The sequence below is a fragment of the Apus apus genome, chromosome 4 (genome assembly GCF_020740795.1).
Source record: "Apus apus isolate bApuApu2 chromosome 4, bApuApu2.pri.cur, whole genome shotgun sequence".
Taxonomy (NCBI): domain Eukaryota; kingdom Metazoa; phylum Chordata; class Aves; order Apodiformes; family Apodidae; genus Apus; species Apus apus.
The window spans coordinates 25,000,559-25,024,391 of record NC_067285.1 but is presented as its reverse complement, the minus strand read 5'-3'; the positions used below and the strand labels follow the sequence as shown (position 1 = coordinate 25,024,391).

General features: G+C 44.3%; 1 protein-coding gene across 2 annotated transcripts in view; it reads right to left on the bottom strand.

The window, feature by feature from the left end:
- ZMIZ1 (zinc finger MIZ-type containing 1) overlaps positions 1-21,121 on the bottom strand; it is a 345,681-nt gene extending 324,560 nt beyond the window's left edge. For both annotated transcript variants that reach the window (XM_051617531.1, XM_051617530.1), the window contains exon 1: positions 20,984-21,121. The gene's annotated coding sequence lies outside the window, so the exon portion shown is untranslated. The remainder of the gene's footprint in view (positions 1-20,983) is intronic.
- Positions 21,122-23,833: the final 2,712 nt, after the last annotated feature.

Below are 23,833 nucleotides of genomic sequence, written 5' to 3'. Positions count from 1 at the left end.
GGGAGCTAATAAAATAAGTAAAAACCACAGCTCTCAAGAGAAGGACATATATGCCAAGATTTTGAGACCCTACAAAAACATAATCCTTATGAATTCCAGGTAGCCTAACACCCATACTTTCAGGGATCTCACAAAATACTTATCTTACAGCTGCACTGTGAAACTAGCTTCTGCACAAAAACTAGGGAAGTCCAGGCAAGAGCTGCAAGATTGCATAATTAACCCCATTTTATTACTGGGACACATAGGCACTGGGAGCCTAAGCAATCTGTTCAAAGTTACTTGAGAAGTCTGGAGGGAAAGAATTAGCTGAATCAGACAACCGCAGCCCCGAGTTCAGTGACCCGAAGCCAAGCCTCCTGCCCTCCAACTGAACACTTAACTCTTCCCGGAGAGAGCCCCAACGTGCAGACAAAAGGCTCCCGCAGGTCGGTAAGGCAGCTGTTACCTTGCCTGCTGCTGCCGGGACCAGTTACCCATTGCTGTAGTCATCTTGGTGCAGCACAGGGCTTTGCAGTATTTAAATTAAAAAGAGTACTTTTGAAAGTACTTTAAATATTTTAAAAACGTGAAATATGTTCCAGACTGCAAAGATTTACAGTCTTAACTTTATGCGCAAGGAGTTCAACTAAGTTTAAAAAACCGGTTTTATTTCTAACCTTAACTATGTACATAAATATTTACAGGATTGTGACTTGGATTTTCCTATCTTGTGTGCAGTACATCACCTGGTTCTCGAGTGGCTGGGGTCAACGAAGCGAGCTGTTTTCTCAGTTTCATGCATTATCCCTATCCTGCGTTGCCTGGCTTGCAAACAGAGGAGCAGCAACATAGAAATCCAAAACCCCAAGCTGCTTTTAAGTGGTTAGCATTCTGCAAAAACATTGTCAGAGACTGAAACTTGAATAACTACATATTTTGAAATCTCACACAGATTAATTTGAGCAGGGTACCAAATGAATGCTGTAAACCCATTTTATAATTTCCCTACAAAAAACTTAGACAGGAGTTAGCAACAAGGCAGCTCATGTGCCTCAGTGGTGATTTCCCTGGTGTGCACATGGATAAACCTTTGACCTCTACAGGCAGGATGTTGTAATGAGTTTCAGGATTAAAAAAAAAATAAAAAACACCCAACACCTTTTTAATAGTCTAAGCTTTATTCACAATGATTAAAACTTGGAAAGATACAAAAGAAGTTTCGCAAGCATGAGCGGCAGCTTTCCATTCCTGGATCCCCAGAGCAGGGCACAGCTCTTAGCTCCCAAGAAGCAGGGCTGAGCCTGGTCTTTGCCTTTCCTGCTCGGTTGTAGAATACAGAAGGGAAAGAAGAAAATTTAAAATAAAATAAAATAAATAAAATAAATAAATTGGCTGTATGCAGCTCAGCTTTCCAGTTGTCAAATATCATACTTTCTAGCCTCTTCATTCTTCAGCATCAGTCATAAGAAACATTTAAAAATAGTAAGCTAGTGATGTTAATACGAACGTTACTTTTAGAGCTTTATGTCTTTGATAGCCCTTGTGCTTAGCTACTTTAACTATTTCCTCTGGTACACCAGCTCATCTGCCAGTTTCCTCTGTGTAGAGCCTTTGACAGTGAAACAGGATAGAAAAAAAGTTTTTTTCAAGTGTGTATTTTGGCTTTAAAACCACAAAGCCTGGCAGAGTGATTCACCAACAGTCAAAATCTACCAAACAATTTTCTTTTTAAAAGAAAATTCAATGTGTATTTTGTGCTTCAATAATGTATTTTACAACTTTTTATTAGTAATACACAAAAGTCTCACGTGAAATCAGTACAGCTCCCGCAGCTACCAAAATACAGCATCCTATCAAATTCTAGCCCAAATTTCCCTAACAACATTAATGGATGCACACAATCTCTTGCCTTGGATAAGGCTAAAGAAAATAAAATGTCTGTATACAAACTGGTTTCAGTAATATGCTATGAGAGTTCAATATATTAATGAAAAGGATTTTAAACAATACCATTTCACTATATTCATTAAGTGCTGCTCAACAGATACAGTTGCAAAATACCACAATTAATATTAATGGAAGAGGCTTACGCTATGTTGTTCTTAATATCTTGACACTGATAAAGACGTGAGTAGGGTGATTTGTTTGGAATCTAATTAAAAGTATCAATTGTGAAAGGAAAAAGCAAAACCTCTGCAAAAAAGAGTCATTCTGTGACCTTGATTTTTAGAAATGTCTATAAACCTGAAAAACTTCAGAGCATTTGGAGATTTCTAGATGCCTCGTTTCCTATTATTTGAAAACGTCAAATTTTCAGAAATAGCAAGCACTGCCCTTAATGGAATAAGGGCCTGTTTCAAGCATTTTCAAGAATCAGTTGCTTTTTAAGAACAAGCATGTTTCAAAATTCATTTTTTATATAAAAACAAGATTTTAACAGAAAATGAAAGCAAGACATGAGGATACTCACAATTTCTGTTCTCAACCATAAGAAATTTATGCTGTGTTGTACCCCCAAAAAGAAATCTACTCAATCTGTTCACAATGTAGGAAAAAATCCTAGACCCACGTCACCTGCATAAGCATGTACTTACTAACTTCATGCATTACAAATGTTTCAGGAGAATACTTCACCGAGGTTGCTCAAAGGATCCACAGTTAAATGCACACAAATAGTGGCCAGTTTAAGGTTTGCACTTGCTTTTATATGGGGACATTCTCTCCAAAAACTGAGGATGACTGCTTTATGCATTTCTGTTTAACAGGTCTGTGGCACCTCATTTGTGTAAGACAGAAAGAGAGGGAACACCCTATAATAACTAACATGTGCCAAATATCCAAGAAGGACATTTAATTCCCTAGGACCGTAAGGCACCCCACAGATGTAACTAATCTACTACACCCACAAGCCAACCAAAGCAACTTACTCTGCAAACCCCAAGGCAATACAGCCAGTCTTGGGCTGATGCCTCAGCTCAAGCCCCCACACTTGGAACTACAGAATAACACTAAAAACAGAGAGCAAAGACACGCAACGTACCATGGTCTTAAGGAACATAAGGAAAAATAATTTAAAACCACAACTGGTATTTAGACAACACGCTTAGCTTAACAATAAGAGTTATTTGTATTATCATGATGCCCAGAAGCTCCAGCCACCAGGAGCTCCCATCGTGCCAGGCACCACACAATGTGCAAAAGGCACCATTTCAGCACAGCTCCTTCTGTGGCACTTCAGCCCCCAAACACAGCTCTAAAGCAGCAAAAAATCAAGCAGGGAGCGGGAGAGGCACGAAGCCAGGGGCTGCTGCCAGCTGGCCTCAGCGGAGGCCGCAGCTCCCAGAAAGGAGCCGCCTGTGCTGGACCGCCTGCACCAAGAGGTCGCCCACCAGCCGCTGGCTTCCCGCAGGAAAGGGTGGGAAGAACAGATGCTAGCAGGAGTACTTCAGCACTGCAAACAGTAGCCTGGCTCCCCCTCTCCGGTTTTAGCGTTCTATCTTATTGTGCTCGTTATGACAATAAAGTGAAGCTTTGTCTGCCGCGGATGGGAGTTCTAGAGGTATCTGCTTGCCACACCAACCATAGGGAAGGATAGGCTTCAAGCTTAGCACTACCTCCTGTCAAATTATACAGTAAAGAGTTCCCATGTCCCAGTTTGACAGAAAAGGGAATAATCTATTCTGTTGAAAAGCATTAAACAAACAAACAAAACCCCCACAAAATAAAAAAACACCACACACAACATGTCCCATCAAGTCCACATTAGGGTTTGCAGTCTGTGGAAATCAGAACCACCTTCTGCAAACATTTCTAAGAGCCATGCGGTGGGGGGTCTTTGTCCAAACTGGAAGAATTAACCAGCAGAGCGTACTGCAGCTGGTTTCAGTGCCAGATCACACAGAACAACCCCCACCTTGCACAAGGTATGAGAGAGCTTTACATAGTTCAGGTTCTCCAGCAACCACAAACTACCCATCCCAAGCCCAGGAGCACACCAGGCAGCAGTGAAACAAGGATGCTCCCACACAGCCCAGGCGGGCATGGGGCAGCATAAGGCTGCTGGGGGGCTACAGGCTCTGCAGTGGGTAGCCCTGGCCCCGCTACAATTCCCAGCTCCCTCAACCATGAACCAATGATGCAGTTCAAGACTAAGGACTTCCAGAATCATTTAACTTCTCCAGGTTTGAGTTGCTGGAGATGGCAGAGGCCACTAGCCTCCCAAGGTCATATACTCAGTGAAGGGCTTTAGGAAGGAACCAGCTGGAGTCCCGCATGGGCACAGTGCTGTAGAGTTAAGCTCAATCTGTTCAGTTCTTCCTTTCAGGACTCCTGACCAGTCCCAGGGGCTGTATTAACAGAAAAGAAGTGGTGCCCAGTGTAGGGGAAGGTTAAACACAATTTATTTTAATTTAGTGAGAATCTACCTGCCCCCAGAAACAGATGCTCTGGTGCTAATAGGAAAACAAGTTTATGCAAATCAAAACAGTGGTTTTAATCACTTGATCCAATCTTCTTCAGAGCTGGATTTGTTATTTTTTTGCTAATTGTGAGGTTGTGGATCCATCTGACTTTCCTAGGCAGGAGCTCCAGTTAAAACACACCTTCCCACCTCCACACCTGCCACATGGCTCAGCTTCCCAGTTCTCTGCTGCTGCCTGCATGGTGCTCGCATGACAATTTGTGTAGCCACAGAGGGAAGGAGGCTGGGGAACTGATCCAAGGGGCTGGGGGCAAAAGGAAGAATTGATAAAGAAACACAAAAGGGATTTTTGTTTCATCTGCATCCATTCACCAGCCTGATTCATTGTACGACTGCACAAACATTGATGCTAACGCAGCATAAGGGTGGGAATAACATGCAGCAGGCAACCCAGAGGCTTAAGTAGTCCTGACAGAGTGAAACCACAGCTTGAGGATGGAAACAGGGATTGTCCATCTTTCTCACAGATTAGCATGTTTATATTGGTGGGCATCACGACACAGCTTCGACAATATTAACAATATTGTTTATTCCAGGCCAGGAGAAATTAAGGAGAAAAAACGTTAAAGACACTGTCCCATACTCAAGCCACCAATCCTGGCTAGCAGTGGCCTCTTACTCCCTTAATCACTCACCCTACCTTTCGAGGTGCAAACCAACCCTGTGCCAGTGACTTGGCCAGCAACACCTCCAAGACACATAATTCTCACCATCTTCCAAAAGAAAAGACAGGTGAGAGATATGGGACCTGGTGCACCCACACACCTTCCCTATGGACCTCCTGTTGACAGAGGGGATGAAGGAAGGGCAGGACTGTGGCCACGCCAGGGACAACACAGTCAGAGCTCTGTGCTGCTAGCAGCAAAGCTTGAGCAGCTGCACATACTCTAGCTTGTTTTCTAGAAATCACTGTGCCACCAGCCGATGAATGGTACCCTTCAGCAACTTCAGTGTTAAATCAAGTGAGGCTGGAAAGTGGTATTCAGTTCAAGAGGACTTCAACAAAAATGCACATTAAGAGCTGTTTGAACACATTATGTATGTTACATAAATATCATAAAAACACAGGAAAATAACTTCTCTTGGACACTTGTCAACTTCAGACGAATATTCTATAGAAGGAAAAAAGTGTTCCTGGAAAATGAGGCTGGTGTAATGCTGAGGTGTGTGCAAAATCTTACTGTTGTTTAAGGGAACTGCGAGGTAGCTGGGGACCCTGGGGGAAGTGTCACAGCCTGAAGGCTGTTGTGCTGGGTCCTGGCCCTTCCAAGAGCCTGGCTGAGCTAAGCAGTCTTGCAGCCAGTGGTATCAGTCATAGGTAATTCAGCTGAAAAAGAACCTCAACAAGAAAACAAACAAACAACAACAGTCACACAAAAGAAAACTAAAAACATAAAAACAACAACAAAAAAAAACACCCACAAAACAACCAACCAACCACCTTTTCTCAATCAGTGACTTGATCCTGCTGACCAGTGTTTGTGAGCACACATGCATGGTGGGGGGTGTGATGGTAAATGGGGACCCATCATTTCACCATATTTAGATTATTGTGTTTAAAGGACCATTTATTAGGAATGTTTTATTTGTATTATTCAAGTAAACAGTTTAAAGTACCAGAGGAAGACAACTGCAGCCTAACCATAAGCACAGAAGAGCTAAACTGAAAGCACCACCTCAACTCCTTGCAGACAATACTCAGTTACAGCTTTTACAGAGGAGACAGGACACCACTGCCAGGCATGCTTCACTGCTATCACATCTGCAGTACCAGAAGCAGTGGCAGTGCTTGTTACAACTCCTGATGTTTACAAGACTCCTGCTTTTTGAATGTGTGATCCCCAAGGCAGAGAGCCAGGTGGAACCCCACACCTCTGCCAGTCACCCAGCTTGCTCCCCATGACAGGAGCTGGCCTGGCCACACTGCAATCACGACAAGCTCATCTGTGTTAGCAAATTTTATCCTGTAATAGACAAACTGAAAGCACATGAATTCAAACAGGTAGTCTTCTAAGACCACATATTAAAGCCATGAATGTCTGCCAACTGCAGTACCTATCTGAAGTGCAGCGCTGGTCTCAAACTCACTCACCTAAGGAACATGGCAGTAACTTCTGATTGTCAAAACTTCTAAGCCTTTAATTTATCAAGATTAAAGACAATTAAACAAAAAACAAAGAAATTAAGGTTTAATTATATATAAAACTTCAAAGTTTTAAAACATATTCTGTCATGTTATGCTTTTAGCTATAATTACAATATGGGACATGTGTTTGACACTTATTTTTTAGTGTTCAAAATTTTTTTCAGTTGTTAGCTCTTCACCATCTGTTTCCTCTCATTATTCATTGAAATAGTTTTAATTTTTCTCACAGTAGAAGAGTAATATAGTTTTCTGGGTGACTAGATTGTTATCTCCTTTACCTATTCAGCATCATTCCGCTGCTTTCCCCCCCCCCCATATTTATTTTGAAGAGGCATATGCATGTCTTCCCAACATCCCCCCAGCAAGGGCTAGCAAATCAAGTTAGCTCAAAAGCAGTCAAATACATCTCCTTCTCTTCACCTGTCAAGAACACTTCTCTGAAGTCTCTGAGGAAACAAAATAAAATAACTTGTCAGCTGTAAAACACATGGGGATTTTCCTCCAAGAAAGAAAAAACTTGCACTTGAATACACCTTGGATGAAAACCAAGGTCCAGTGTACAATATACACCATGCAAAACGCCATTCCCAGTCAAAATACTGAAGCTCAATGACTTACACCACCGTGACTACCCATGCAGGGGCTAAGTCACCCATATACAAGGAAGAGGTGGTTTCTGAGCACTTATCAGGAGCAAGCGCAATAATTCTTACCTGGAAAATGCTGTTTGCAGCTGCTCACCGATTTGTCAGCACACACACTGCTCTCACCTCATGATTTATGATGCTCTCTCCAGCACTGAGACTTCTATTACTGTCCTCATTTATTGCCTGCAGCTGTCATTCTCACCAGCAATTCTGCAGTTGTTTGTAGGTGAGGTATCAAAGGTATTTAGTGTGCACCTAGAGATGTGATTTTAATCAAACCTACTCACAGGCAGTATTAAATGTTAGAACAACTGCACAGAGTGCAACAATTAACATGGACTTGACCAACTAAAATTATGACAGCCAGAAACATTTACTCATAAATGTCTCAAAAGGATGGAAGTCCAACAGGCCTGCGAACACCTGCTGATTTATAAATGAAGATAAAAATAGTACCCATAGATAACAAAAACCTTCCAAGAAGTCTTTAAAAGCACAATAAAATATTAACACAAACTCAGCAATTTCACTTGCTATGGCCAGTATGTCAGTAAGGCAGTAAATTCAGCTGTACTTCTCTGGCCACATATTTTTCCCAGCCAGCCATCTTGCCCTTAGGCTAGCCAGTTTTCCCAGCATCTCCTAAAAACCTGCTGATTCTGCCCATTTTAGAATAATGACAGGGGAGGAGGAAGTAGATATTTACATCCAGCTGTTCCACTTTTAAAAGATCTGAGTTTTCTAGACATTAAAAAAATTGCAAATAAAAAAGTTCTGAGCCACTACGGTCCTTAATTAACTTTTTGTGTCACAAGATGCTCAATGATCTGAAAAACAGGCAAGTAGTGTTACTAAGCATGACTACCAACTCTACTACCCTGCTTTGAGAGAGGGTGACCAACAGTCTCCAGGTGTGAACTGGACCTACCACCACCAAACATGGCATGAAAGTGCAACAGAAAGTAAAAAAGGAGTCCTGGAGCTAAGCCTAATACTACTTTACTGTGTATTCTGAAGCTCCAACTCCTTAAGTCAACTGATTATAACAGCATCTCTGTTCATTTAATGAGTTTGTAATGCTTGTGATTCAGGATGAAACTTGAAAATATGAACACTCAACAAGCCCCAAAAGGCAGATTTTGCAAGAGAATGCAAGATTATGATGATGACTATTATTATTATTATTATTAAATCATTCTATAGGCCTGGCTTTTGGTGGTCAAATATTTTTAAGACTGGCAATCTTCTGGAAGTCTAATCAGTATTCTAAGCAGCAAAACCCACTTTCTGTATTTTAACTTGTCTTCAACACCATTCACACTGCACAGCTTGAAAATGGAACACAAGGCAAGAACTACAATTGTGAACTCACAATCAAAAGATAGCCCAAAGGCCATCACTGTAACAGACAAGCTTTACTTATAGCTGAACAGATAGTGTCCCAGTATAAACTACGAATTCAACATGTAACTCTCTCAGAGGAAAAATGATGATGCTAACATGATGAAGTACCACTGGTGTCTGAAAGTTAATACTCACCATGTATACAGATATTAACTCTATTATCTCTCCATGTTCCAGTCCCTCCAACCAAGATGACAGGGTCACAGTGAGAAAAGTAAGCAGAAGTGAGTAGTCCCTAATTGTGAGCCCACATTAAACCTTACGCTGGTGTGCAACAGCCTGCTTTCAGGTTAAGAAACAAAGTCTGCTTTAAGTAGAACATTAATTGGAGCACATTTCAGAGCTCAAGAATATATGACCTTCAAACTATTCTAAGGATGCATTTCAGTAACTTAAATCCACAAGATAAAATTTGTCTTCCCATAATATTTATTAAGAAAATAGGTCTAAATGGTCACATACACTTCATCAGGAAAAAAACAATCCACCATACAAAAACTAAACTAAACTCACCTATGTTCTTACACTTTTTGATTATTTTTTTTATTTCAGCTTTTACTCTAACTCTAACCTCCCTTCCTATACTTAACTGCAAAATGTGTATATTGGGATGAAAGTAATCTATCTATAGAGTGCATATGCAGCACGTACTTTACATATGTCAGCTTCGACCATAGAGAACACATTTTCAGTTTAACTAAGTCACTCCTCTGCTGTGAAAAGCTCCATCCAAACAGAAACATTGAATCCAACTACCTGGCACTCACCTGACATGACTGCAATGCACAGATGTCTCAGAGTCAGAGAATACACTCCTTGAAAGCATCCCTGGGATTCCTCACTCCAGTCTCTCAGGAATTGGGCAGTTAAAAAACAAAAAACAAACAAACAAACAAAACACCCCACAAAAAAACACCCAAACAAAACCATAATACACAAAAACCCCATACAACCAAAAACTTGAAACTTCCTCCATCGGTCATTATCACATTTTTTTTAATATTGGACAAGAGAATATTTCACTGGCAACACAGGAGGGGTAAAAAAAAAGTGGTGTGTTTTTTGTGTGTGTTGTTTTTTTTTTTTCAAACCTAAGACAGCTGAGAGGACATTTAAACTATCAGATTCAAACACATTTACCTCCTATCCTCAGATGTCTTTAGGGTCTGATCACTCATGCATATATGTATGGTTCTTCACTGACAAACAACCTGACTCTCCTACTTGTGCAACTCGCATTACTCATAGGAAAGTCTTGGCAGAGGCAGGCCAACATATGTTAATTACTGGTTGCATTATAATAGGTCTAAGATCTTGTTTCCTAGCCTGGGTTTTAAAATTAAATGGAAACAACAGTTTCTTTGGATACAAAAGTATGTATTTTTGTATCTCAGGCTAAAAATATTCTACATTGAAAACACAAATAGATCAAATGCCAGAGGATTCCTCCCTCTTCAGTTTTCTTTTGGGGTTTTTATCTTTATTAAACAAAGCAGCCAGGCAATCTTTATGAGAGGTTAGCATGTGTGCATTCATCTTTAATTTCCTATGAATTATCCTTAAGTGGGGTCTAACAGCAAAAAGGGGAGCTTGACTCCCGAATCCTTTGTTTCTTCTATAACCAATTCATCAGGTAGAGCTGGCTATCAGTTTCTACAGCAAAATTAAGCATAAATTCATTAACACTGAGAAGCATGAATAGAGCAAAGATACACTTAAATACTTTTCATATGTAAGGAAATACATACTATGTTTCTTCATTTTATGATTGAATACGCTGGGATATTGCTACAACAAGATGCTGGCAAGACTACAAATATTTTTTATTTACCTCTCTTTATTGAGAACGAGGCATTGAGGGCCATAGCTGCAATTTCAAATGAAGAACCAAGAATCTATACTGACATGCTCTTTCTTTTGAGGTGACCAAATCTGAAATTTTAAATCTGAATTTCAGGTCATATGACACCACAAAACTGCCAGAAACATTAGAAGTTTTGTTAAAATTTTCAAAGCACAACTATTTTAAAATTAGGCACTACTAGAAGACTTGCTTTCACAAAAGGTTTTGCAAAAAAATCATGCACTGAATAAATAATTTATACATATATTTAGGATGCAAAACCTTCTCGGATACAGTGAAAGTGCTGGCTCAGAATTACATTTTTTTATAGTGATTAAACAAATCTGACACAACTATCACGCAATAGTGACCAGAAACCTACTCGGCATCATCCTCTCCCTGTCCCTTACCCAAGGCTCCCTGCATCAAGGCAGCGTGGTCCCTGCTCCCGACAGATGGTGACCAACAAGGAAGCCATCATGCTGTCTTAGTCACCATGGCAGAGCAAGGGTGCCGCACAACAGCAGCCTGACCATAGACTACTCCTCATTTCAGCTCGTTAAAATGTTTACCTGCATAGGCCCAGTGCTCCCAGCTATAGAAGTAACCAGTCTAGTGTTGAGTAGGGCTTCCAAGGACCCACCACTGCCAAGTCCAGCGCTCAAGCCAAATACCCAAAAGTTACAAACAGTGCACTAAATCCAGCACACTAGCCACTGCTCCGTGGGAGCAGTTAAGCTCTGGGTTAGCTAAGAGGAAAGATGCCAAACTTTTCAAAATGGATGCTCAACATATCAATTAGCTAACAAACGAAACTTCAAGATATTAACCCTAAATTTAATGTATTTTTTGTATTTAGAGACAAAACAACCTTGATATTTCACTTAAGGACAAGAGAAGTACAGTCCTGAATTTAAGGTACCAATCTGTTTCCCGCCAACCCATTCCTCAAAATCAGGCTCTGAACCCCAGCGCAGCCTCTGCCACCTCCTCCTCCACTCCTCTGCAGGCCCCACACCTCCCAAGTGCCTGTCAACGCATTACTTTACAAAGAACAATCTGTCATGAATACAGGTAGAGTAGAACAATTGCAAGTATTTTCAGAACCTATTTTAATTTAAAAGGGTGTCAATTTTTAACTATCCACAGCACTGTTCTTGCGAAGCCTTAGTGGAAAGAAGCACTGCTTCACCCAAGCCTGAGCACCATTTGTTCATGAGCCTTTCTGTTCTTCTCAACCTGTACTACTCCAGTTTGTGCCACCAGCAGCAGTGCCCATCACTTCAACACTCCCTGCAGCACACACATCAGAGGACATGGCAATTTCATGTAAAGCTTTTAAAATATTTAACTTGTGTCCCGTGGCTGATTCCTTCTGAAGTATAACCAAGGCCTGCATGGTCTTCCCTTTATTTGTAATTCATACCCAAGGATCACTTGGTATGCAAGATTTGGTCTTCAACATAAGTATTTATACCACTCAGAGAAGTCCAAGTATGGCATCTTTCATGTGGAAGCTGTATCTTTGTTAAACACCAGAATTAAGTATTTGTTATCAACAAGCATTTCAAAGGTTCTGCAGATTTATTCTGCATTCTGTCGCTTGCTGGTCAACAACAGCTGCTGTCAGCTTTACTTGTCCTTTGGTAAAGAATAACCTGGCAAACTGAAACAGTAAGTCCTGAGTCATACACACAAACAAGTGGGCACCTGTTGCAGAGGTGGAACTTCATTTATCTGGGTTTTGAAGCCATTCTGGGTATTCACCTTCCCACACAACTCCTGCCCCCGCACTGCTGCAGAGCCCAGAGCAGCTGGGTCACAGAGCCTACCCCCAGTTTCTCCTTCCAGTTCCAAACCAAAGCAGAATAGAATGCGAACACCAAGGTATGAGCAAGGTTGAGCCTTCCCACCGAGGAGTCTCTGTAGCAGTGTGAAATGATGCAGCTAAGTAGGTTCAGAGCCAGTGCTGCAGCCCGAGCAAAGCCGAGGGCAGACGCCTGGGAAAGGACACACCACCTGCACCCTTGCATCATCAAAAAGCTGCAGGAAAAGGACATGGGCCCAAATGTTTTAACTCGCAAGGCTGCCTTAACCAAGTCTTAGAAGAATTCACTGGTGACCCAAAATAACTTCTCCTTACATAATACTGTTATGATTTTAATGTGTGAGATGTCAGTTTTACAGTGCCAAAAGCCAAAGCTATGCATTCAGTTGGAAAACTAGTAGGTTCCCATGTCTAATGGCATCAAACTCCAGCTGGATTGCAACCCAAACAGTAATGTAAATTTTGGGAGAAATCTCATAATTGAAAGGAGGATGGCAAGCAATGGAAATATAGTTCCCAAAACAAATTTCTTAAAGGAGGACTGATAAATGCAAGTCTTGCCAGGTGAGACGTATCAGAGTAGATCTCTCAGAACAAAGAAAGAAGAGACTTGTGAATGGGATGAAGCCAAGCACCGGTTTGTGGAGAAACAGCCTTGAAATTCAACACGTTGAGTTCACGTTTTCAGTCCCAGAATTGCTATCCACATTTCCACATGCATACATACCCACTGCAATACTGTGTCTCCATTTTCTGCGAAACAGAGAGAGAACCTACATCTCAGTGGCAAGCTAGGATTTTGTGGTTATGTACAGCACCCAAAGGATACCAAACTGAACATGCAGATAGTCAGGATCACAAGAGCATTTGCAGGATGCCAGTTCACTGGCCTGGAGTATTTCTGGAACAAGCATTTCAATCTTTAAAGAAAAATATTTAATTAAATGTAAAGTGCATCAACCTGTGCTAAGTGAAGGAGGGAAGAAAACCTTTCTTTGAAAAGGCTTAGGGGAAGCATTGGGTTGCTGTAAGGGAGGCCAACAGAAGCTGTATACCAGCTGTAAACAAATTAATTTATGTGATCCCACTGCTGGGAAAAGAGTTAAGAGCATTAAACAAACACAGAATTTACACGAAGGACACCAAGAGACTGGGTAGACTGCCCAAGAACCACACCATTCTTCTTCCTCCCTGCGAACCTGTAGGATAATAAACCCTTCTCTCTTTTGTATATAGACAGATACATAAACTGTTCTTTCAAGAATTCAACATCAACAAAATTTCTAAAACTGCCTTTTAACCTTTTACAGCTTCTCTCCTTGTTTGTTTTTTTGGGGTTGTTGGGGGAAGGGGTTTGTGGTGGTGTTGGTTTTGGCACTTTGGGGGGTTTTTTGTTTTGGGTTTTACTTTGGTGGGAAGATAAGCAAATAGCTCTTCCATTGACCTATGAATGTTAAAGTTTTAAAGTTAAAAAGTGACAGTGCTTGTTTTCAAACTACTCTACCTGCAGGAACTTGTATATTTGCTATGTATTTTAAACAGAGACATTCTCTAAGAAAATATGCCTATTAATAAGGTTACTTTGTCATTTACAACAACCAAAATCTTAGACATACACGCAATGCTAAGAAAGACAAAGGTCTATGTTAAAGCTATGTAAAGAAATACTATGTAAAGTATTTCTTATTTCAAACCATCTATGGGGCTTCTCACTGCAGTACTTCAAACCAGGTACTGAAGCAGCAGGACAGCAGGTTAAATTTTTTTTTGCTTCCTTAAGAAAGTGCCTGTAGTTGGATGGGGGTCCCACAGCTGAAGACAGGACCCTTCCCTCACTGCCACCCAACTCTTTGCTGGTGGTAGTGTTTTGTTGGGCTTTTTTCCCCTGTGACACTCTCACACCTCTAAAACAACCAAAGGCAGATTGTAACCTTTGAGATGGAGGATGCACATCTACCAGGTGGGTGCTGGACCACAACCCAGACCATGTACAAGGGAACAGTGTATGGAAGGGGCTGAGCTTCAAGTGACATATCAAAGAAAAGTTTTAAGAAACCTTATGAACTTAAGATGATTTCTACCTCACCAGAGGTAGAAATCATGATTAAAATAGAGAAAAGTCTCATTCTGAACACTGATGTGAGACCAGGCAATTCAAACTCTCTTACATGCCAGGCGCCCAGTGCTAAGTTAGCCTTGGCACTGCCCTGCACTGCTGCCCCTGTCTCACAACATCCTTATCTACACAATAAGCCTGTATTTGTTAAGATAATCTGTTTTTTGGAGTGAGTGTTCAAAAACAAGAGAGTAAGAGAAACCTGCACTTCAGAATTTACTAATGGAGATACAGAAGGTGTGTATTTCTGGGCAGCCTAAAAGGCTCCGCTGTTCTGAGAGGCAATCAGGAATACAGCCAAGAAACAGGCAGATATTTATCAAGGGAACTGTTTTTTGTACTAAATGACCAATTGAAGCCCCTACTATTCTGTCATAAATCTATGTCACTGCAGCCCCAATAAATAAACCCTTCTGATTAGTTATGAGACTATCTAGAAATCTCTGAATGACGGATACCATTTGCTTTGCCAGCTGGTCAGTCATCACAGCTCTGCAGTCTCAAGGAAACAACAATAATAGAAAAAAAAAAATCCAAAGACAACATAACCTTGTTGTCAATGTATATATTTTTTTCTTACTCCTCAAGTGTATATGTTTTTACCTCATTACCTAAGATGGCAAGTATCTTTTACAGGTACAAAGAGCTGCAATGTGAGTGGGGCAGAGTTTATCTACATTTGTACATTAACCAGTTAGTATTCTCTAGTTAACACTGTCTTGACCAGATTGACTTCTAAAATAAGTCCATAGAAGAGACTACCATTTACCGGACAGAGAATTTAGAACATCAGAACAGGAGAGATTTGAGGACCACCAAATGAAGGCAACAAACAACTCCCATGCCAGTTTTGCATGACGCTATCAGATGCACAAAGTCTGTGGGTTTTGTTCTCATGCTATCTTTGACAACACATACGTAGTACCTATCGGTTAGACTTGTTCCCACTTCTGAAGTGAGACGCATGGCAGCACTGCTTTTCTCTGGTAAATAATAATAATAATAATAATAATAATAATAATAATAATAATAATAATAATAATAATAATAATAATAATAATAAGGCTTACAGCAACCACAGTCTCTCAGTGCTTGCTGCCAATATTGACTACAAAGAAACTTGAATATAGCTCAACAGGGAGAGGATAACAACACTACCTATGGATCAGGCAGCCAGAAGATCACCTGGGTAGATTTCATAGGACTGGAGAAAGATGTCTGAGCATGAACACATTGGTTTTAGAAATCAGCTCTCCACCATCATCTGACATATACACATTGTCAAGAAAAAAAAAAAAAATATTTAAAAAATCACATCACAAACAACAAGCAGTAGGGGCAATCCAAATCCACAGTTTTAGAACATTTCCACAGGTCTGCAGCATCGTGCATATTACTGGGCTTTGAGGGATTTATTTTCCTCCCTCCCCCCATGTGCTGAGCCAAAAGCCTTCCTGCTTCATTTTGGGAATCAATTCAAAGCTGCTCTGTAGAGTCAAAACAAATGCAGGGTTACCAACCGAGGGATACATTTCACACATTTATCTTAATGGAATGTTAACGTGATAGCTTGTATGTGACTACCTCAATATTAGTACACTAGACAAAATACAAAGCAGCTCAATTTGTTGAGTTATGTAAAGGACAGAAGTCTCTTTGTGAGCTTAGATATTTCATTAGATACTAAACCTTATTTTAAAAAATATTCAACATCACCTCTTCCCTGTTGGAAGGAATTGCATTTGGCTGTTCCAGGATGCCATACAAGAGTACAAATTACTACTTCTATCCTCTGTTACATATCTAAAAAGTATAGGCAACTGAAGAAAACTGTAGGTGGTCTGGATCAAATGATCACCTATGTGGGCCTTCAGAAGGGCAGGTTCTTTTTAAGAATGAGTCATTCCCTGACAAGTAATTTATTTCTATTGACACTTAAAAGAAGAAAGCAGATGGAAAATGATTTTGCCTGCCTAAGAACAAGTTACTTTCTTCTCCTAGATACATAATACCCATACGAATTTGCCCTTCTTCATAAAGGGAAGGGCAGTGGCACTATACTGTAGCCAGCAAACCTCACCTTTGCTGGCAATGTAAATTTCAGTGTATCTTAAACTATTAGAACCAAAAATAACATGTAACAAGTCTAAGACCATCTCCAACTCTGATAATACACTACTGCCTCCAACAGTCAAGCTGTGGAGATCCATTACTACCCATTGCTGGACATCTCTCTCTTGTAGACTGTATCACCTTTAAAATCTTCTGATGTTAAGCAAACTGAATGCTAATGATCATGTGAAACCCACTATAACCAAAGAACTTGAGAACTGCTACAAAAGAAGTTTTACTTGTATAAAGAGAAGTGGAGAAAAAATAATCAATATGACAAATGTCAATTTAAAAACCTTTTGTTTTTAAGTCAAAGGCACCATTTTAAAGCTGAAATTATTTCTAGTACCAGTGACAGCCTCAACTCATCATCAGAGCAAAAGCTTAGATACACCTAAATTCAGTGAAAGAAAAACATACATCTGAGCCAGAACTGTATCAGTGCCCATCTGTGGTGGTCTGTATCAATGCAGTCTTCACTGTGCTTTCCCATGAAACACACCTAAATGGAAAAAGACAGCTTGTGCTCCTTGTCTTACAACAGCCAGCTGACAAGAACAAGCACAAGCCAAATCTAAACTCTTCAGTGATATTCTTGTCACTTTGCTGTAATACAGGATAGGATTTCACAAAAATTGGTCTAACAAGGAGTGAACAAATCAGCCAATTGTATAGTGGTCAAATTTGTTACCACAGGCATTAACTGCAGTCCTACTTATTTATGAGAAACAGGCTTCCCAGGTAAAGCCGTAACAATCCCAGCTCACTCCCTCCACAGCATCTGATCACCCACATTGTTACAGCAGCACAGCATGAACCACGAGCTCCTGGCCAGCCACTACATCCATTTCTCAGTCACATTATCTTCTTTGTGACTGGAAAAAGTCTGGATCCTTGTTGTCCCGAAGCCTATCAACAACACCGTGGAAGGGAAAAGGAATTTCAACTTTGTTTCTTTTCTGAGATCTATTTTTCTTCCTTTTCAGGAGAGAAACCAGGCTTCCCAGGCTGCTAGTACAAACATCAAGCTGCTAAAAACCAGCCAACACTGTTTCCAACTATAGTATCTGTCATGTAATTGCCATCATGAGGGATTGTTTGTGTTGGTTTTTTTGTCAACACAGAACCTTTGGAGCCTATAAAAGTGGAAGAGATTTGGGGTAAAGGGCAAACAACTCCCAAGAAAAGTTATGAATGGAAATGTGCGACAAAGCCTCCTCTCCTTCCCACCCCTTGTAACCGCTGCTGATCCAGACAAATCTTTCAGATGATGCAGAAACTGATCTATTATCTTTTGTGGGTTTCTTAAAATATTCTAAAACAGAATTGTATACTGCATTAAGTTTGCAGTTTTGTTTCATCTCAGACAGCACAAAACACTCTCTGTATAAACACACAGCAACTCATTTCTTTCCTGAAACAAAGTTTTCATTGATCCTTTGCCACAGACTCAATTATTGTTTCTAATCATGATCAACGTTTATTTAAGGTACTGTGGACTGTAAACAATGTAAACAATAAAAGCATCTGTCCATATTGACATGAGTGTCACTGGTAGGTTAGATACCTATATTGACTGGTCCCAAGAGCATTCTTTTTAAATTCTGAAAGCCCAAAGTAAATTTAAATTACAATTTACAGAATAATCTTTAATTTAGAAAACTTTTGAGGCAGTGTTAGCTTGAGCAGATAAAAATCACAATCCGTCAAATAAATCCCAGGAAATTTTCACCATTTTAAAACATAAACTAAATCCCCCTTTTTTTTTTTTTTTATTGTGGGAGATTTTGAAAAAATCCTGGTCTTCTTATAATTTGGCAATTAAAAAGTAGAAATCAAGACATTTTAACAAGACATTTAAAAATAAAAGATAAAAAGAGAGCTCCTTGACTGTGGGATATTTAGAAGTCTTCAAGTCATGTTTTCCATAGCCTCATTTTAAAAATAAGTGGCCTTTTCTTTCTCCTCCCCCCCATCCCAAACTCTGAGGAAAACAGCCACCAAATAGCACTCAACTAGCCTCAAAGTCACACGTGCTTCATTGCAGAACTTGCTTTCAATGTCTCTTTTGTTTGATGGCTGGTGTTTCAACATCCTCAACTTGAACAGAAAAAGGTCAGATCGAGTCTTCTGGCATTCACAGACCTGCACCAGGCTCCGCCAAGAGAAGATTGATACCATAGTACACTTTCCCCAGTCAAGAGAAGGAAGTGGAGGTTTGAATCCGAGACAAACTGTTAGTTAGAAGGATCCTTATTCTCCCACAGATTGTCATTAATACTTAGTTTTGTTGTATTCTTCTGCAAAACTTTTCCATTGGTGTTGGTAATACTTTTGATTATAGAGTTCTGTCACCATGCCACATTCGTGCCCCGGTATCATGACCTGAACAGGTTCCCACCACTAAGAGGTTTTAGCTGTACAATCCAGTGTAAGGGTCTTTCTTTTTCCCGTCCCCCCTCCTAGTTTTGCCTCACCTCTCAGTTACCCCCCGTGCCCCTTATGCCTGCAGCCCTCACTTTCGCTCCCCTGCCTGGGGAGGAGAGGCTGCACCATTAACCTGACACTGTACAAGGCCAAGGTCCGTACTGCTGCTAGAGAGAAGCTGAAGATTCCTTAAAAGCTTTGGCACTTCAAGGCAGTTGGAACTATTCAACCAGAGCTGGAAGCCAAAGCTGTGCCACAGCATTAACGGGCTTTTGCCCTTTTTAAATTTTATAAGCCTGTCGCCTTTCTGATGCGTGCAGTTTTATTCAGAGTCCTAAATGGCTATTCCATATTTAAAAGAAAGCTTGCATAGATAGCACCCTAAAACTACCCCAGGTCATTCATCTTCCCCCCCCCCCCCCCGCTCTCCTACTGTCTCTTAGGAAACCTTTGATAGAGCATTTGTTCAGGCTGCCAAGTTAAATCCTCTTCTCTCATGTCAATGCATTGAAAAAAGCAGTCAGAACACCAGCTTCACTCAGGCCTGCTGAAGTAAATGGAGAAAACCAATTCCTCTGGCACTACAGAGCCATTAAGCCGTTTGCAGATTATTAACTGAAGCACAAAAATATACACCGTGCACAATCAGACAGCAATGCAGAGCTATTCTTTAAGTTAGCTTCAGTCTCAATAAACTGCCTATATGGTGGCAATTTGTAATCATTTGTGCAGCTGCCGTAACTGTTTAGTGGGACCCCGACAAGCCCAGACAAAAGCCGTTTCGCCGCGACGCGGGGGTCACGCTCCCACCTCCGGGCACTTTTCACCTTTAATAAAAACGGTAACGGGGTCTGCAGTTGGAGGAGAACACCCGAGATGCCTCCCCGCTCCGGCGCCCCTAATCAGAGCCTCCAAGGTAGCACCGAAATTAAACTTTACACGTGCGACACAAAGTTTACAGTCTAAAAACCCGATTATAGTAACAACTTCTTCCCTCTGCCTGAGGCTGCCCGACTCCTTCCCCGCTAGCGAGCCAGTCCAGCGCGCTATCCCAAGCGGCACGGAAGGAATAAAAGCGTGGCTGGATGGCTCCTATTTTTATGTTTACATTCCTGAAGTGTCTTTTAACTGACTGCCATTCCCCCTCTCCCCGCGAGCAGCTCAGCGAGCAGCCCCTGGAAGCGCTTCCCTCGCTCCCCTCGCACAAAGGCAAGCAGGCAGGCGGTCGGTGAACGGCGGCCGGGCCCCCCCAGCCCTCTGCCCCCGCGCCCCCTTCCCTCCGCCCCGGCGGCTTCCTGGACAGATGCACCGGGGGAGGGAGGAGAGAGTAGGAGGGGGGCTGCTCCTTCCTCCCGCCTGGCGAGAGGGGCCCCGGTCCCAACTGGCTCTCACAACCCAGACACAAGGAATTTACACCCAGGCAAGGTTCCCGGAGCCCAGAAAACAGGCGCAAGCTCCCCCGCGCGTCTCCCAAACCCCACACGCGCGGCCGGGCACGCACACGCAGCCAGGCGGGCGGGCACGCACCGAGCCGCGGCCGCAACCCTGGCCCCGCCGCCCCGACGGCGCTCGCCCCAGCCGGGGGCAGCCGCCGCCCCGGCCCTTGCAGCCCCCTTTGTTTTTGCGGCGGCTCCGGCGCCCGCCCGCCTCGCGGCTGCTCCAAGTTCGACCCGGGCTGGATCCCCCGGCCAGGTCCCCCCGCGGCCCGCCCGGGAAGGGCACTTCCCGGGCAGAGGCGCCTGCCTGCCGCCGGGCCCGGCTCCGCGGCTCTCCGCCCGCCCTCGCCCCGCTCCCTCGCCGGGGACAGCCTGCCCCTTTAAGAAGTCTCCGCACATTCTCTCCCCTCGCAGAATAAATATGTATTATTTTTTCTCCCCCCCTCTACACCTATTTCCCCAGCATGGTCGCTCCATTGTTTCTGCTCCGCCGAGGCGCGACCCCTGCCCGGCCGCGAACGGGGAGGTGCGAGCAGGGAGCGCAAATAGACGCGAAACTTACCTACAGATTGCAAAGCAGCCTTGCAGCAGCAAAATAATAAGGAAGAAGGCAGGCAAAATCCTCTCTCCCCAACTGATTTGCAGCTCTATTCGGGTATTTTTAAATATATAATTTTGTTTATTCCCCCCTTTCTTCCTCTTCCCCCCGCTCTCTTCTTTCTTTCTCCCCCCCCCTCCCCCCCCTTTTTTTTTTTTTTTCCCCTTGCCCACAGACAGTGAAAAGGAGCTCAATGTTAGTGGGTGAGTAAGTGAATCAACTAGCAGAGAGCACAGCAAGTTGAAGTGTCAAATTACATTGGCTATTCTATTACCAAAGGGCCATGCTTTGTGGCTGCTGGCAAAATCTGTCCCAGATTCCTATCTGAAAGGGAGCTGCCTCCTACAGGGATGTTCTTTCCTTCGCCCTCTCCCCCCGCAACTCTACCCCCCACCCCCCAAATCACGCAAAGTTAAAATCTTAGATACAAGTTAAAATACAAATACTGCCTTACAGAATATTTTAAGGCGGGGATTCTCGGTTTAGTCTTCCCGTATACCATGAATTCAGAAACCCTTCCACTCTGGAAACTGAAAGCAGCAGAGTATCTATCCTCCTTTCTGTGGTTTTGTTTTTTCTTGGGGTGTTTTTTATCATTAAATAGGGGATAACCACCCTGGACCCAACGTACTGCAAAACATGCGGTGCCTCCGTGTGTACCGTCTTCAAGGGAAAATTTTTACGGGGATGGGAGGAACTACCGGGCGGGCAGAAGGATTACATGGGAAAACCGAGAGATACCGCTGCTCCCTATATTTCACTTTAGGCGGCCGCCCTCTCTCGCTCTTTATTGCCACCATCGCCACTCCCGAGGCCGCTGTTATTTTCAGAGCCCGGAGCTCCAGCCACCCAGGTAGGAGCGGGGTCCTCCCGGGGGTCCCCGCCCGCCAGCGGGGCTCTGCCGGGGAAGCCGGGCGGGCGGGGGGCCCGGCGGGGCGGGCCGGGGTGGCGACCCCGCCCGCAGGGGGTGGGGGCCGGGCCAGGGCAGTAGAGGCTGGGCCCCCCCGCCGCCCCGCGGCGCTAACAATAGGGCGTATGGTTGGTGGTTTGTTGGTTGTTGGCTTTTTTTTTTTTTTTTTTTTCCCCTCATCTCCTCAGGAAATCCATCCCGATTTCCAGGGAGAAAATAACAAGAAACCGTCCTTGTCTAACGAACGCCAATCTGCTAAAAAACATCTCCCTCGACTTCTCTTCCCCCTGATAAAACACTTCCAGGACAATCAATATTTTATGATGAGTTGTTAATAAGCCTAATATATTCATCCCTGCTCCAACGGGGCTTGTTAGATTATGCAATTAAGATAAGCAATTTAAACAGCACTGTGCAGCTCTGCGCTGGTCACATTCATCTTGTTGGAGGAGGAGAAAGATCTGGACTTTAAAGGGATGTCGGATCACTCGGGGAAGGGAGGAAGGATTTTTTAAAAATGCTTGTAGCCGGGAATCGCGTGTTCACGTCGCTCTCCACGCCGGTAACCCCGCGGGTCCCCCCGGGAGAGCTCCAGCCCCGACGGCTGGCGCTGATTTACGCACCGATCTGCACGGGGCGGTTCAGGCGCGGGGACGGTGGCGAGGGGGGCCGCACCGCCCGCCCGGTAGGGCTGCGCCCTCCGCCCCGCTCATTTACACCTTCCCCAGAAAAAACACTCCTCCTGGCGCTCGTCCCTCCCTTCCAGCCAACCCCCCTGGCCTCGGGGGGGACCCTGCGGGCGCACCTCCCAACAGCCAGCCGAGCGAGGGGCCGGCCCGCCCCGCTCCCGCCGTGCTGCGGGGAGTCCCGGACTGGCAGCGCTGCCCCCTCCCCCTTCTTTCCCCTCCCGCGGCCGGGGGAGGTGGATGGGGGGGGGGGGGCGGCAGCCGGTGCCGAGCGGCATGTCCCGCCGCTCCGCCTCTGCGCTCCGGCTCCGCGTTTTGCGGGCGGCCGCGGTGTCAGCCGGGGAGCGCCGAATAACAAAGACAAGTTTGAGATCAGCCGCCGCCGCGCAGGCAGCGCTGACGTCAGGGAACAATGCCGCTGCCAGCCGGCCCGCCCCGCGCCCGCCGCCCCTTAAAGGCGCACGGAGCTGCCGGGGCCCCCGCGCCGGGAAGGGGGGCGGCGGGACGGAGGCCGGAACCCCACGTACCCCACGCGCTGGCGGGTCTCCCGGCACGCTGCCCGCCCGGGCGGGGACCGGCGCTCATGCTGCCGTCGCAGACCCCGCGCGGCCCGGCCCCGCCTGGTCTCCAGCGCTCACAGTCACTCCCCTCTGCTGCCCGAAAGAGCCGGGGGCCGCCCGGTGTCAGCCCTTGGCCCCCCCGGGCCTCCCGTCCCCCGCGGTGCGGCGGGCTGCGGTCGCGAGAGGCCGGGCGGGGTGGCCGCGGCGGCGGGGGGCGCGGGCAGCAGGGTGGGCTGCGGTCGTGGCGGCGCGGCCTAAGGGCCGGGGCGGGTGGGGGTCCCGCAGGCCCCGCGCTCATGTGCCCTACAGAGGAGCCTGTCAACTGAGCCTGTTCTTCAAACGCCTGGGCCTTGAGGGGCCACGTCATTACCGAGGGGCACGGCCCCGGGGGCGAGAACCTCCCCACGGAGCCCTCCCAGCGGGGTTGGCCAAGATGACACCCTCAGCTCCTCCAACAGCGACCCCTCATCTCTTCCTTCGGCTGTGCGCTGCCCTCCTTCCAGAGCCGCACTAATGCCGGTGATTTTAACCCACAGACGCTTTTCAGTCCATGCAGCCCTGAAGTTGCTTCACTCCTGCGCGGCGTTTGATGTCCATTATTAAAACAGACACCGAATAAGCCCAACCTTTTAAGTAACTGGCAATGGCACTGCAGCAA